Source organism: Dermacentor albipictus, chromosome 5, assembly GCF_038994185.2.
Source record: "Dermacentor albipictus isolate Rhodes 1998 colony chromosome 5, USDA_Dalb.pri_finalv2, whole genome shotgun sequence".
Lineage (NCBI taxonomy): Eukaryota > Metazoa > Arthropoda > Arachnida > Ixodida > Ixodidae > Dermacentor > Dermacentor albipictus.
The window spans coordinates 168,910,401-168,926,131 of NC_091825.1; the positions used below are offsets into that span (position 1 = coordinate 168,910,401).

General features: G+C 51.0%; 1 protein-coding gene and 1 long non-coding RNA gene across 2 annotated transcripts in view; one reads left to right on the forward strand and one right to left on the reverse strand.

Moving 5' to 3' along the window:
- The window catches only part of Dh44 (diuretic hormone 44), a 411,787-nt gene that overhangs the window by 246,747 nt on the left and 149,309 nt on the right, over positions 1 to 15,731 (reverse strand). The window lies entirely within an intron of this gene.
- Positions 264 to 2,012, forward strand: LOC139060613 (uncharacterized). Its single transcript, XR_011514966.1, has 3 exons — positions 264 to 479; positions 1,317 to 1,428; positions 1,611 to 2,012. It is a non-coding gene; the product is annotated as an uncharacterized lncRNA (long non-coding RNA).

Genomic DNA, 15,731 nt, shown 5'->3' on the forward strand with positions numbered 1-15,731 from the left:
GATTCGTTCGTTAGTTCCAACATTTCCCGGTAGAGGCGTCGTAATAAGCGCAATTTTATCTTACAAACTTTCTCTTACAATTACCGAAGCATTTTCTTTTACATAAAAACAGGGCAAAATTATCATTGCTAATTAGATATTGTACTCTTTGTTAGTAAGTTTATTGTTTCTTCGCCATTATGAACGCAAATAGCGTTCAGCATCATCGATCTTTCACGTGACCTCTGGCCTGGATTTAAAATTTTTACCGGTATTTCCGAGTGCACGGCGGCACGGATTCATTCGTTCGTACACTCAAGACTGGTTGCTTCTTTGTTTCTAAAACTAGTTTCTTGCGCTTCTATGTAACTTGGGGTGAAGTTACGTGTTTGCAAGCGGACATGTAAGCCCGGCAGTTGGGTTTCGGTCGTGAGCCATTCGGAACAGGTCTGCATCGAAACGGGAGCTGGATTTTGCTGCGGCTGACAACGGCAATAACGGTGAGTCGTTTAACACCGCTGCTTCAATCGTTATATAATATCTGTCTCATTACCTTCCAGGCGGGCACAAGTTAACGAACTAGATCCTGCATTACATATGGGCAGTGAGGATCTCAGTTGCTGTTTCCTAAATAAACCTTTACTTGCGAGGCTGTCGTTTGGTTTACACACACAACCAGGAAAGAAAGAGCGATATCGGAACGCGCGTCTCATTTTTCATGTTATTGCAGCCGTGGTTGTAGGTGACTGAGTAGCCTTATCAATATACAGATTAAATTTTTTTTAGAGTCGGCCGGCAACGTCTTTCGTCCACAAAACCGAATAATCCTTTGGTAAAATGAAGTGAAAGTACAGAATTTAATGTATTAAACAGTTGCAAGCATGATACCCATATTTCGTACTTGTTGGTTCCAAATGTTCTTGCTGTTCAGATTGGTTTACCGTAGGGCATTTATTTTTGCAGTAGTGAAGCGGTGCATCACGTTCGTGGAGAAAAATAATGCATCAGTTCTAATAGCTTCATGACTTTCATGCATTTGCTTGAGTAACTAGCAGTGTGATCACTTCTAGAGCATAAATGAACCCACAAATGTTCTCATTTGTGATCTTAATAGTACTTGCGCTGTTGACATGCATTGTAGTTAGGCAGACATCAATTTTATGGACAATAGCAATATTTATTGAACATGCTGCTTAAGCACCCTAGAATAGACAGTGTACATTTGCATGTGTTCTGTAGTCGCAAATCATTACAACATATATGTCACACCTTTTTGCATTTCATATTGCAAAACTTTGCTTTTTCAATTTCTGATTCAGTCAAAATTTCTGTTCCAGACATGCAGTAATGAGGACGGCACCAGTATAAAGCAACACACTCCACGCACTAAACAGAAGCTGCTGCCTGCTACGACAAGGTCATTGTGTGGACATTGGCTACTACTACAAGGTAAACAACATATGGTTCAGAAATAAATATGTTTGATCTATGCTGTATTGGCTTGCCGTTTGCAGCAGATATGAATGTTTGTTCATATATATGGTTCAGTATAATTGGTTCGAACATATAAAACCCACATAAATTTGGCTAATCTGTGCTATATCTCACGTGTCACCGTTTTGCCCCAACAGAGTCTATGCCAAGCACATCTTGGTCATCACAGGAGCTCCTATCTGCACCAACAGGAAGGGGCTGGAGCCGAATTTGCAAGGCTTTTACACCAAGAACAAAGAAGCACATGCACAAGAATATGGATGAGATATCAAGTCTGCAAAGGACTGTGTTAAGACTGCAAAGAGCTTCAGCCACCATTCCACCAGCACGGACATTTGGCTGAGTCATCCAAGTAACTCAAAAAGGACTTTCTAGAAATTCTTCGTCTTCAGATGCACCTGCAACATCTGACCAAGCAGGGACGACGCTGGCCAAAAGATTGAGTTTCATCAGTTCGTCCTTAATCAGCTTCCAAGCCATGTTAATTCCGTTTGTGCGAAGTGTAATTTTTCTTCTATAAATGCAAGCTTTCTCATTGCCCATTTTTGTTAGAGGTTATTCATCCTCATCCAAATATAAAGGTCAACCTTTATATTTGGATATTTCGCTGATACTTAATACCAGTCACTGTCTAGCAGCCTAACATATCTGTAGCAGTATCTTCTAGTGTATGTTGTCATGCGCAATTACTCTCCTGAAATAGCTGATGCAGCATCGGCATGCGTCTTGCATTAACCTATGCACATGTGCTATGCACCATTTTACTTTTCTTGGTGTTTTTAGCCTTCAATGCTTGCAGAGCAGAGTGGCTTCTCTCTTGAATGCAAGCTTTCTCATTTTCCATATTCCTAGTCTCGTTGATGATTGCTCCTCTTCCTTGATAGCCTGGGTCTTTGTGCAAGCTACAGTGAAGTGATTGATTGCAGAATCTGGTTTTGCTGCCACACTTGGTTGTGGTAACTGTGTTACAGATGTGGGGGCCTGGTCAGTTGCATTGGTAAGCAGTCCCTCGAGGTAAGCATTTGCTCCTGCAGTCCGCAAAGCGACATAGACTCCCAGTATACACACACCGTAACTGGTGCGCCCCGTTCGTTCTGGCCTGCTGCAGCCATGGGCAAATTGTGCTTGTGGCCTACCTCGGCCATGATTTGCTCAAAACGGAGACCAGCATATGTGCTTACATGGTTCGAAGTGTATGAAGTTGATAGCCGTATGGGTGGAAAGACCCGCAAGAATGGCTGCCGAAGGTGATGCCCACAAAAGCGACTTGTCCACATTGCGACAAAGTGGGACACAAAGTGTGAGCCACACATAGCGGCCCCCGAAAGAAAATAAATGTGCAGGTTGGAAAGGAGTTAACGCTAAAATGCCGGGTAGTCCATGTCGCTGTGTTGGTTGCGGCAGCAGATGCCTGCGTCACCTGATTGCTTCGCAATGGAAGTTGCTCATCTTCAACGGCAACTGTTGGTTCAAACAGGTGCAAGGCTCTGTCCAATCTGTTTGTACCGCAGGTTGTCGCTCGTTACCAGACCACCACATGTGACAAAGGCAAGCATTATGCCTGTAAGATGGTTCGTAGCCAATGTATAATGTATTGTCAACCTCAAGCGGTGACTGATTGCCGTTTAATTTTGCTGTTATGTCACTTGGTTACGGTCGCAGTTTTATGTTTTTCGAATATTGCTGCCTGGACGGTTGCACTGGGAAGCAGCCTCTCGAAGTAAGAATTTGATCCTGCAGTCTGCACAGCGACATAGACTCCCAATTTACGCACACCGTGATTCGTGCTCCCCGTTCACCCTTTCCTGCTGCAGCCATGGGCAAATTGTGCCTCTGGCCTTTCTCGGCCGCGATTAGGCATGAACGGAGACCAGCATAAGTGCTTACATGGTCGGACGTGTATGAAGTTGGGTGGAAAGGCCCGCAAAAGTGGCCGATGAAGGTGATGCCCACGAAAGCGACTTGTCCATATTGAGACAATGTGGGACACCAAGTGTGAGCCACACATTAGCGGCCTCCAAAAGAAAAGAAACATGCAGGCTGGAAAGGAGTCAATGCTAAAATGATGGGTAGTCCATGTCGCTGTGTAGGCTGCGGCAGCAGATGCCTGCGTCACCCGACTGCTTTGCACTGCAAGTTGCTCATCTTTAACAGCGACTGTCGCCGCAAACAGGTGGGACACTCTGTCCAATCTGTTTCTGCTGCTGGTTGTTGCTCGTTAGTAGACCACCACGTGCGACGAAGTCTGGCACTACGCCTGTAGGTAGGCAGCTCAATGTGCCCTAAGAGACCCGTGTATGTGAATGCTCACTGTTGCCATATGGTTCGTCGCCAATGTATGATGTATTGTCTGAACCTCATGCGGTGACTGATTGCTGTTTAATTTTGCTGTTATGTCACTTGATTATGGTCGCAGTGTTATGTTTTTCGAATATTGCGGCCGGGTCGGTTGAACTGGGAAGCAGCCTCTCGAAGTAAGAATTTGATCCTGCAGTCTGCACAGCGACATAGACTCCCAATTTACGCACACCGTGATTCGTGCTCCCCATTCACCCTTTCCTGCTGCAGCCATGGGCAAATTGTGGCTCTGGCCTTTCTCGGCCGCGATTAGGCATGAACGGAGACCAGCATAAGTGCTTACATGGTCGGACCTGTATGAAGTTGGGTGGAAAGGCCCGCAAAAGTGGCTGATGAAGGTGATGCCCACGAAAGCGACTTGTCCATATTGAGACAATGTGGGACACCAAGTGTGAGCCACACATTAGCGGCCTCCAAAAGAAAGAAACATGCAGGCTGGAAAGGTGTCAATGCTAAAATGATGGGTAGTCCATGTCACTGTGTAGGCTGCGGCAGCAGATGCCTGCGTCACCCGACTGCTTTGCACTGCAAATTGCTCATCTTTAACAGCGACTGTCGCCGCAAACAGGTGGGACACACTGTCCAATCTGTTTCTGCTGCTGGTTGTTGCTCGTTAGTAGACCACCACGTGCGACGAAGTCGGGCACTACGCCTGTAGGTAGGCAGCTCAATGTACCCTAAGAGACCCGTGTATGTGAATGCTCACTGTTGCCATATAGTTCGTCGCCAATGTATAACGTATTGTCTGAACCTCATGCGGTGACTGATTGCTGTTTAATTTTGCTGTTATGTCACTTGGTTATGGTCGCAGTGTTATGTTTTTAGAATATTGCGGCCTGGTCGGTTGCACTGGGAAGCAGTCTCTCGAAGTAAGCATTCGCTCCTGCAGCCTGCACAGCGACATAGACTCCCAATTTTCATGCACCGTGATTCGTGCTCCCCGTTCGCGCTTTCCTGCTGCAGCAATGGGCATATTGTGCCTCTGGCCTTTCTCGGCCGCGATTAGGCATGAACGGAGACCAGCATACGTGCTTACATAGTCCGATGCGTATGAAGTTGATAGCTACATGGGTGGAAAGGCCCGCAAAAGTAGCTGATGGAGGCGATGCCCACGAAAGCGACTTGTCCATAGCGAGACAATGTGAGACACCAAGTGTGAGCCACACATTAGCGGCCCCCGAAAGAAAAGAAACGTGCAGGTTGGAAAGGAGTGAACGGCTAAAATCTGGGGTAGCCCATGTCGCTGTGTAGGCTGCGGCAGCAGATGCCTGCGTCTCCCGATTGCTTCGCAATGCAATTTGGGCATTTTTAACGGCGACTGTCGCTGCAAATAAGTGGCACACTCTGTCCAATATGTTTCCGCTGCTGGTTCTTGCTCGTTAACCTGACCACCACGTGCGACGACGACGGTGAGCCGTTTACGAGCTCGCGTCAATGATTCCAGCGTATCTCGACACGCAAATTTTATTTCTGCTATTGCACGAGGATGTACACTGCTTGTCTTCTGCCAATAAAGTCGCGCGTTCTGTTCACTCACTTGTGGCTTGTTTGTATGGGCGTCAGTAGAGGCTCTTGGCAATTAGAACGCACCAGCTAAGCGGCAGCGAAGGCATTGAGGCATGCCGCATAGCCTGCAGGGCAAGCACGGCACGTACCAGCGTACGCGACCGGTAAAAAACGGCCATATTGAATTTTGCGCTAAAAAAAAAGTTTGCACTTCCGCTTCTGGATTGAGCAACGTCATCTGGCGTCCCCGAAAGTTAGTTCCATGCGCTGCCGCTGCTTATTTTCGAACCACTGCCAAAGGTACAGTTTCCCTTCTCTAAAGTTGTTCTTTATTCTATGGCCGCGCTAAGTATACTTCGTTGCTGGCGGAGTATGAAGCCCCCCCCCCCCCTTCACTCCCGCGCTGCCTCCCTGCTTTCCTCCCTGGCGTGCGCCAGATTGTGCCGCGATTGTGAGTTTCCCTTGCGCCTGGCAGCGAAATACGCAGTTGCTGCCGGAGCCCAATGTCGACCCTGCTCCCTCCATCCCTCCCGTCCCCCAACGGCCGTTCGCGCGACGGAAGACGGCGCGTTTGCTCTCTGCTTCGCTCCCTCGCGTGCGCCAGATGGTGCCGTGATCGTCGGCTACTCTCGCGTGCGTTCACTCGCACATACAGCATACGGCTCGCGGCGCCGGTGTTATGGCCCTTGGACTTCATACGGAAGAGCATGGCGAGGGCGGCCAAAATGCGCCTAGATTATAATTGCTATCGCAATAAGTCCAAACACACGTGTTTATAGCCCTGTGTTTCAATTCTCTAAAAACTGGGCACTTCTTTACAAATCGTGAACCGAAAATTGGTCGTTAAAGGGGCCCTGAATCAGTTTTTATTGAAGTCGAGAAATGCATTATGAAGTTAAATTAGACTACTTCTGAAATACTTTGCCGCAAGAAGTTCTTGAATGCGTTCAGCAGAAGCGGAGTTATTGGCAATGAAACACACCGTTCGCGGCGCTTCCGCTCCTTCAATTATTTGCACTGCGAAGGCTGCGGTGGAGCGGGGTGTGCCACACCGCTCCGCCTATTGAATGTCACTGTGGCGCGCAGTTCAAATTTGATTTTCGACGTTCACGTACGTAGACGTTACTGTTTGCAATTGTGGCGCCTATACGAAGCACCCAAGCGCGGTTGTCCTCGGTGAGCCGCAGTGCGTTCAGCCTTCTGAGCTCGTATACAGTGCACTGTCGCACCACCTCGCAGCGGCCGCAGTGTCCACGCAGCGGCAACGTACAGCATTTGCTTTGACCACGACGGGGCTCGAGGGTGCGCTGGCGTGCTCGCTGCTTGTTGCGTCGTGGTGCTCGACCACTTGCGCATGTTGAAGCTCTTTTCGAAGCGTGGTCTGCCCAGGCGGGAGCGGCCAGGCGTGCGCGCCGTCTTCGCGGGGTTCGAGGCTTCGGAACCAGTCGAGACCCGCTGGCCACGACACCGATGCGACGAGCAGCGAGGTCAAACCTGAACTCCTGCACGTGTGGCCGAGCGTGAGCAGGCGATCGACAGTCGGCCGCATGTACGTAATTATTATCGAAATTCGAAAGCAGATTTTCGTTTCCTTCAAACCGCTTATTTAACTGTACTAATTAATAAACACACTAAAAGTAGCAAGAAACGCATTGGTCCAAGCCCCCTTATTGACTGATGTCAGCTATTGGCCGATTGCAGCGTGCGAGGATCCGTTATAGTATGAAATAAAGCGTAAAGAAAAGAGCGTGGAGCAGACTTTTGTGGAAGAGAGAGAGAGTTTGAGAGAAAGGTGACTTCGCGTTTCGCTTGCGTGATCGACGTGCCTCGCACGAATGCCGGCTGAGATGTCCACAACAGCGTATGCAATCCGCTGATTGTGTTTTTTCGCCAAGCCCGAGGCGGGTAGTTCCGGACCCCTTTGAAGGAGCAGACAAGTGGTGTGCTCTGCGGGAAAGCGAAGAACGTCAGTCCGCCAGGACAATCCGAAGATGCAATTACTTTGTTTAGCGCAAAACAAAGTAAATATGGGTTCGCACCAACTAGCCCGTCAACTCATTGTGCTGGACAGTCCGAAGAGGCGAACCTTTGTAGGTTGTTGCCGTAAAGAACGAGCTCAGCCCCTCATTCTTGGCAAATACGGCGCTTGTCCAGCCTAAATTTTGTTTGGTTTTAGCGCCCATGAATCACAGCTAGCACTTCAGGAGCCGCATGACTATGAAAAGTGGCTATACGGCCAAGGTTTGTTCACTTCCCGACTAACTCATAGGATCTCGATCACATGTCTGAAGATAGCTTCCGTACTCAGGTTTCTCGCCTTGTTGTTACAGGGCACCCGAAGCGGCTTCTGTCGTCTGTCGCCGATAACCTACTGAAGCGCACAAAGAAAGTTGGAAGCTGGGAAGAGGAAGTATCGGGAAAGTCTCAGTTACATGCATTACCTCTCCCATAATTTCACGAAAGTCAATAGGAGGTCAGGCGTAGTCCTTTATGAGCCTAACCACCTCGCTGGTCTATGGCAGCAGGTTAATAGCGCAGCTGATATAGCTGCACTAAACAACAGCGTCAGAAGTTAGTAAGCTGCTGTGAAAGTATAGTGTACTGTTCTGTAAAAAAGTGTGTACGACAAAGAGTCATACTTCTCAACGAGCCGATCAGAGAGAAAATACAACGTGGAACTATTTCACCACATTTAGCTTTCGACCATAATGAATGTTGTTGCGTACGAGAGTTTGAAGACACAGCGATCGTGAGCAACAGCCGGAATAGAACTAGACGCGAAATGTTGGGAGATGGATAAATCTTGAGGCTACAAGACATCTCTGTCAACACCCTGTCGCTAGTGCTTTTTGATATACTAGTATTATTGTTGTTGTTGTCATTACTACTATACGAACTACTACGTCGACGTCACGTGAGAGGGCGGCATCGCTTGGCGCCTTCGCTCTTTCCATGGGCTACTGCGGCGGTCGCCTCGCCGAGTGTCGACGAGGTACTCCCCTTCGTGTCTTCTCCTTTGTGTCTGCTCAGGGAGAAGGGCTGTTATCATCGACCCATCAAGTGTGGGAAACATTCAAGTGGGCGTTTCCGTGTCGAGATAATTGCCCTCCTCCCCGAAAAAGCGTCACACCTCTACGCCCTGAGCAGACACAAAGGAGAAGACACGAAGGGGAGTACCTCGTCGACTTCACAACCTGACATAAAGCACTGACACTTCCACAAGTTCCACAAGTTTTTCCAAGAAGACATTGACTACCACAAGACCGCGAGGGGTTATTTAAGGCCGTCCTGACTCCGTGCTAGGCAGAACCGCTCGGACTCGGAGTCACAACCTTATACCAAGGAAGCGAATACATTCTTTCCTGCTTCCTTTTTCACCCTCACAATGCCCGCCTTCGTCGTCGTTTCCCGATTCTTGCGGCGAAGACCCACGTCACCCGGTCGAAATCGTATCAAGACTCGCAGAAACGCGCCCGAAAAACGCTCGACCGCTGCTCAAACGGATCAGCGACGAGGAAACGGCCGACGAGCAACGCGCCCCTCGCCTGGCATCGAAGTGTGCGTCGATTAGGCAGGACCGTGACCCAAGAGAGGCTCTTCGTCGTGCCAGTGGATTCAACCTGCGAGAATGCTGCACTTGAGACATTGCGTGGCGCGAGCAAGAACCCTGCACAGTTCGCGCCTGCTACACATGGATTAACCCGGGAGGCGACTTCAACCGCGCCTGCAGTGCACGTGATAGACTGCAGCTTTCATAAAAGGTACTATCACTCATACAATGTACTTTGATACGACAGTCTGAAATATATTTAGTTCCATATCTTTGCGAGATTCTCGCAGATGTCCTACAGCATATGCATATTGTTCAAAATTCGAATTTCCGTCTCATGGGAGATCACCGAATTGTTTTAATTTCTATAAATCTATCGCGTTACATCCCGAGCGTCTCGTCAGTAGTTTTTTTTTTTTTGCTCACAATGCCAGCATGCCATTTTCTTTTCAGGAAGCGCAACAGTTTTATATTGCGTGGACTATGTCACATGGTTGTCACACTGTGTCTTGTTTTAGGTCAAAAGGCTTTCGGTCAAAAGGCTTACTCATCGCTCACTTCCTTTAGTGCAAGTAATCATTAGAAACGTCACAACCTTGCTAGGTAATACGCCTCGCAATATGTCTCTATCGAGTCCTCTGAAAATAGCATATTGACACGTGTACCTATCTTTATCGGGCAACCACGTTTCGCCGCTTAACAACTGTAATCGCAGAGCGAGGGACGCGCCTGCATGTATCTGACGTTTCTGGAAAGTTATCGACGCTTCTATCCGCGTGCCTGTTGTCGCCGAACCTTGTGTTATCAGATTTCATCGCGTGACACGAATAGTGTAGAACTTTGTGGAAGACATGCGGGTCCCATCAGTTAATCTGGAACATTCGACGACTGATCTATAAAAGCCGACGCGCTTGACCCGCTGATCAGATTTCCGACGATCGCCGACCGTGTTTGCCGCTATCGTTGTGCTATAAGTGTAGCCTGCTTTTGTGGGCACAGGTTCGCCCAATAAAAGCTACTTTTGTATTCCACCGTATTCTTGCTTTCTTCACCGTCACTACCACGTGACATCTGGTGGAGGTGCTTTTGGTCCATGTACCGGACGCCCCCGACAAGCCGTGATCCAAGCCCGGAACGCAAAGACAACACCAACGCAGTCCCGGACCATCGAGCAAGCCGCCGTCTTCAACGACTGCCCCCGGAGCACGGACTTTTGCCTGAGACGACCAGAAAGATTGCCACCAAGCCCACCCCAATGGCAGCCCCGGCATCGCCCATCGTGCTACAGCAGCCCAGGGAGCCTCCGACGTTCCGTGGTACAACTTTCGAGGACCCGGAAGGCTGGCTTGAGACGTACGAGAGAGTCGCTACGTTTAACAACTGGAACAGCGACGACAAACTGCGATATGTCTTCTTCGCATTGGAAGACGCGGCCAGGACGTGGTTCGAGAACCGAGAAGCCACCCTAACGACCTGGGAACTTTTCCGAAGCGGCTTCCTGAAGACATTCGCAAGCGTCGTACGCCGAGAACGAGCCCAAGCGCTATTGGAAACCCGGGTGCAGCTACCTAATGAGACGACCGCGATCTACACGGAAGAAATGAGCCGTCTCTTCCGCCACGCCGACCCTGAAATGCCCGAGGAGAAGAAAGTCCGCCTGCTGATGCGTGGTGTGAAGGAGGAACTTTTTGCCGGAATGGTACGAAGCCCACCGAAGACCGTCGACGAGTTTCTTCACGAGGCCACCAGCATCGAGAAGACACTCGAGATGCGAAACCGGCAATTCGACCGCCGCACGACCTCGACAAACTACGCCGGAGTTCAGTCACTGGCCGCCGACGACCTACGCGAGACCATCCGAGCTGTCGTGCGGGAGGAGCTACAAAAGCTGTTCCCATCATCACAGCCTCAAGTGGCTTCGATTGCCGACGCCGTGCGTGAGGAACTCCAACAACAACTTGGAGTAGCCCCTGAATCGCCGCAGCGTGAGCCGCAAGCGATGACCTACGCCGCCGTCGCACGCCGTCAAGGACCCCCTCCGCGACCGCGCCAGGGCCCTGTCGCGCCACAGTTTCGTCGTCCGCCGCCGCCGCCGCCAGCACGACCACCCGTCGCCCAGCGCACCTACGCGAGGAAGACGGACATCTGGCGTGCTCCTGACCACCGCCCGCTCTGCTACCACTGCGGAGAACCGGGTCACGTCTACCGACGATGTCCGTACCGGGAGATGGGACTGCGAGGTTTCGCCGTCAACGCGCCGCGTCCACAGCTTGGCGAGCGCCCACGTGACATCGCCGATTACCTCGCTGCTACTCAGTGGAGCCCTCGACGGCCGTCCCGTTCGCCATCACCAGGCCGCTACCTGTCGCCGCAGCGCCGACCATACACCGGCCCAGCCCGGGGTCGCTCTGCGAGCCCATATCCGGAAAACTAAAAGCAGCAACCGATGGAGGTGCGGTTGCTGTTCGTCGAACTGACGAAGATCCTCCGCCGCCGACGAAGACGCCGAAGAAACAACCTCGACGATATAACGACACGCCGCCGTCCCGACGAAGTGTGGAAGTAAAGAATACGACAGCGAAAGACAACCTGACGACGCGACGTTCCAGCTTCAGTTTCACACGACGCAGCCGTGATCCGACGCCAAGACCCAACTGCAACGCCAGACAAAGAACCACCGACCTCGACGTACTACTCGACGGCCATGCAGTCACCGCCTTAGTAGACACAGGAGCCGATTACTCCGTCATGAGTGGACCCATCGCCGCCCAGTTGAGGAAAGTTAAAACTGCATGGGAAGGCCCTCAAATTCGGACCGCTGGAGGACACCTGATTACGCCGACAGGGATCTGCACGGCAAGAATTACCGTTCATGACCGGACTTACCCTGCCACCTTCGTTGTCCTCCAACAGTGTTCACGAGACGTCATTCTCGGCATGGACTTCTTGAATCAGCATGGCGCAGTCATCGACCTGAAGTCGAAATCGATAACGCTGTCACAAGCTCAAGCGATACCGCCGGAGACCTGTCGTAGTCACCACGCCTTGAGTGTGCTCGAAGATCAAGTGAGCATCCCGCCGCGTTCCAGCATTATTATTTCCGTCGGCACTGAAACACCCGCTGACGTAGAAGGCGTCATCGAGGGCGACCAACATCTACTGCTCGACCGTGAAATTTGCGTCGCAAGAGGGATCGCTCGACTCCATGCAGGGCAAGTGGAAGTTATGCTAACCAACTTCAGCCAAGAGTTCAAGCACATCAACAAGGGCACGACAGTCGCATACATCGAGGAAATTCTGGAAACCAGCAATGCCTTTGTCCTCTCGGATTCAGCCGTATCTACCCCGACGAGCATTATCCCCGAACCAGACTTCAACGTGAATCCAAGTCTTCCTATGAGTAAGCAGCAACAGATCAGAAGTCTTCTCCGACGATACAAAGACTGCTTTTCGACGTCATCGAGGATTCGACAAACACCAGTTGCAAAGCATCGTATAATAACCGAAGAGAGCGCTCGACCACTCCGCCAGAGCCCCTACCGAGTTTCGACGCGAGAACGTGAAGCTATTAGACAACAAGTCGACGAAATGCTGCGCGACGACATCACCCAGCCGTCAAAAAGCCCGTGGGCCTCTCCTGTAGTCCTGGTAAAGAAAAAGGACGGAACCCTACGCTTCTGCGTCGATTATCGTCGACTGAACAAGATCACGAAGAAGGATGTGTACCCCCTTCCACGGATAGACGACGCATTGGATCGGCTCTGCAACGCTAAATACTTCTCGTCGATGGACCTCAAGTCTGGCTACTGGCAAATAGAAGTCGACGAGAGAGATCGCGAAAAGACTGCCTTCATCACGCCAGACGGCCTGTACGAGTTCAAGGTCATGCCATTCGGACTGTGCTCGGCGCCTGCAACGTTTCAGCGCGTCATGGACACGGTGTTAGCCGGACTGAAGTGGCAGACGTGCCTTGTTTACCTGGATGACGTCGTTGTCTTCGCCGGAAATTTCGACGATCACCTTAGGCGGCTTGCGACAGTGTTAGAAGCCATCAAGTCATCAGGGCTCACTCTGAAGCCGGAAAAGTGCCGTTTCGCTTACGATGAGCTTTTGTTCCTAGGCCACGTGATCAGCAAATCAGGAGTACGCCCCGACCCACAGAAGACAGCTGCCATCGCAAAATTCCCGCAGCCCACCGACAAGAAGGCAGTGCGCAGATTCCTTGGCATGTGTGCCTACTACAGGCGCTTTGTCAAGGACTTTTCACGCATCGCTGAGCCGCTAACGCATCTAACCAAATCTGATGTCGAGTTCATGTGGAAAACGCCGCAGGCCGATGCATTTCAAGAACTAAAACGACGCATGCAGTCGCCGCCGGTACTTGCACACTTCGACGAGGACGCCGATACCGAAATACACACTGACGCCAGTAGCCTAGGGCTCGGTGCCGTCCTTGTCCAGAGGAAAGAAGGACTTGAAAGGGTGATATCGTATGCTAGCCGGTCGCTGTCAAACGCGGAAAGCAACTATTCTACGACTGAAAAGGAATGCCTCGCCATCATTTGGACTACAGCTAAATTCCGCCCTTACCTCTATGGCAGGCCATTCAAAGTCGTCAGTGACCATCACGCATTGTGTTGGCTAGCTAACTTAAAGGACCCTTCAGGACGGCTGGCGCGGTGGAGCCTCAGACTACAAGAATACGACGTCACGGTAATATACAAGTCCGGAAGAAAACACTCCGACGCCGACTGCTTATCGCGCGCCCCCATCGATCCCCCGCCGCAAGACGACGAGGACGACGACGCCTTCCTTGGGATAATAAGCGCGGAAGACTTCATTGAACAGCAACGAGCCGACCCGGAGCTAAAAGGTCTCGTCGAGTATTTGGAAGGGAACACCGACGTTGTCCCTAGGGCATTTAAGCGCGCGTTGTCTTCGTTCACGCTGCAAAACAACCTGCTCGTGAAGAAGAACTTCTCGCCAGTCCGCGCCAGCTACCTTCTTGTTGTACCGTCAGCGCTGCGTCCAGAAATACTGCACGCCCTACACGACGATCCAACCGCTGGGCACCTCGGATTCTCCCGGACGCTGTCGAGAATACAGGAAAGGTATTACTGGCCGTGTCTAACCGCCGACGTCGCCCGTTACGTCAAGACATGCCGAGACTGCCAACGACGCAAGACACCACCGACAAGGCCAGCAGGATTACTACAGCCGATCGAACCTCCTCGCCGACCATTCCAGCAGATTGGGATGGATTTGTTGGGGCCGTTTCCGATATCAACATCCGGGAATAAGTGGATCGTCGTGGCGACGGACTATCTCACCCGTTTTGCTGAAACTAAAGCTCTACCAAAAGGCAGCGCAGCCGAGGTGGCGAAATTTTTCGTCGAGAACATCCTGCTGCGACATGGTGCCCCAGAAGTCCTCATCACAGACAGAGGAACGGCTTTTACAGCAGAGCTCACCCAAGCCATTCTGCAGTACAGCCAGACAAGCCACAGGAGGACAACTGCCTACCATCCGCAGACGAATGGTCTCACGGAGCGCCTGAACAAGACCCTCGCCGACATGCTAGCAATGTACGTCGACGTCGAACACAAGACGTGGGACGCGGTCCTGCCGTACGTAACCTTTGCGTACAACACGGCGGTGCAAGAAACAACACAGATCACGCCGTTTAAGCTGGTTTACGGCAGGAACCCGACGACGACGCTTGACGCCATGCTGCCGCACGTAACTGACGAAGAGAATGTTGACGTCGCTAGCTATCTCCAGCGCGCCGAAGAAGCCCGACAGCTCGCCCGCCTGCGAATCAAGAGCCAGCAGAGGAACGACAGCCGACACTACAACCTCCGACGACGCTTCGTCGAGTACCAACCTGGAGACCGTGTTTGGGTATGGACCCCGATACGCCGGCGAGGACTCAGTGAGAAGCTGCTGCGACGCTATTTCGGACCCTACAAGGTCATCCGACGTATTGGCGCACTAGACTATGAGGTCGTGCCAGACGGCATTTCGCACTCACAGCGGCGCCGCGCACGATCTGAAGTAGTCCACGTGGTGCGCCTTAAACCATTTTACGGACGCTGATGAACTTCCTTAGTTTGTTGTTTTCTTTGCTACTAGTGCTTTTCTTTGTTACTTTCGTTTGTTTGCAGCATCGGGTCGATGCTTTTTAAGAGGGGGGTAATGACACGTGTACCTATCTTTATCGGGCAACCACGTTTCGCCGCTTAACAACTGTAATCGCAGAGCGAGGGACGCGCCTGCATGTATCTGACGTTTCTGGAAAGTTATCGACGCTTCTATCCGCGTGCCTGTTGTCGCCGAACCTTGTGTTATCAGATTTCATCGCGTGACACGAATAGTGTAGAACTTTGTGGAAGACACGCGGGTCCCATCAGTTAATCTGGAACATTCGACGACTGATCTATAAAAGCCGACGCGCTTGACCCGCTGATCAGATTTCCGACGATCGCCGACCGTGTTTGCCGCTATCGTTGTGCTATAAGTGTAGCCTGCTTTTGTGGGCACAGGTTCGCCCAATAAAAGCTACTTTTGTATTCCACCGTATTCTTGCTTTCTTCACCGTCACTACCACGTGACAATATCCTCGAGGCCCCTAAATTGCGTTCCAATGCGTGCCGAGGGGCTGTGAGGCAGACACCACGTTGACAGCTGAGGAACACTGATGGGACAATCATTCTCTGAATGTAAAACTGATTAGCAGGTAGGGAGAAAGGAAACGAGCAGAGAGTTGCCAGAATACCTCGAGATGCTTAATTCTTGGCTTTTGATAATAATGCTTTACAAAATAAAAGCCCTCATTAGCTACAAA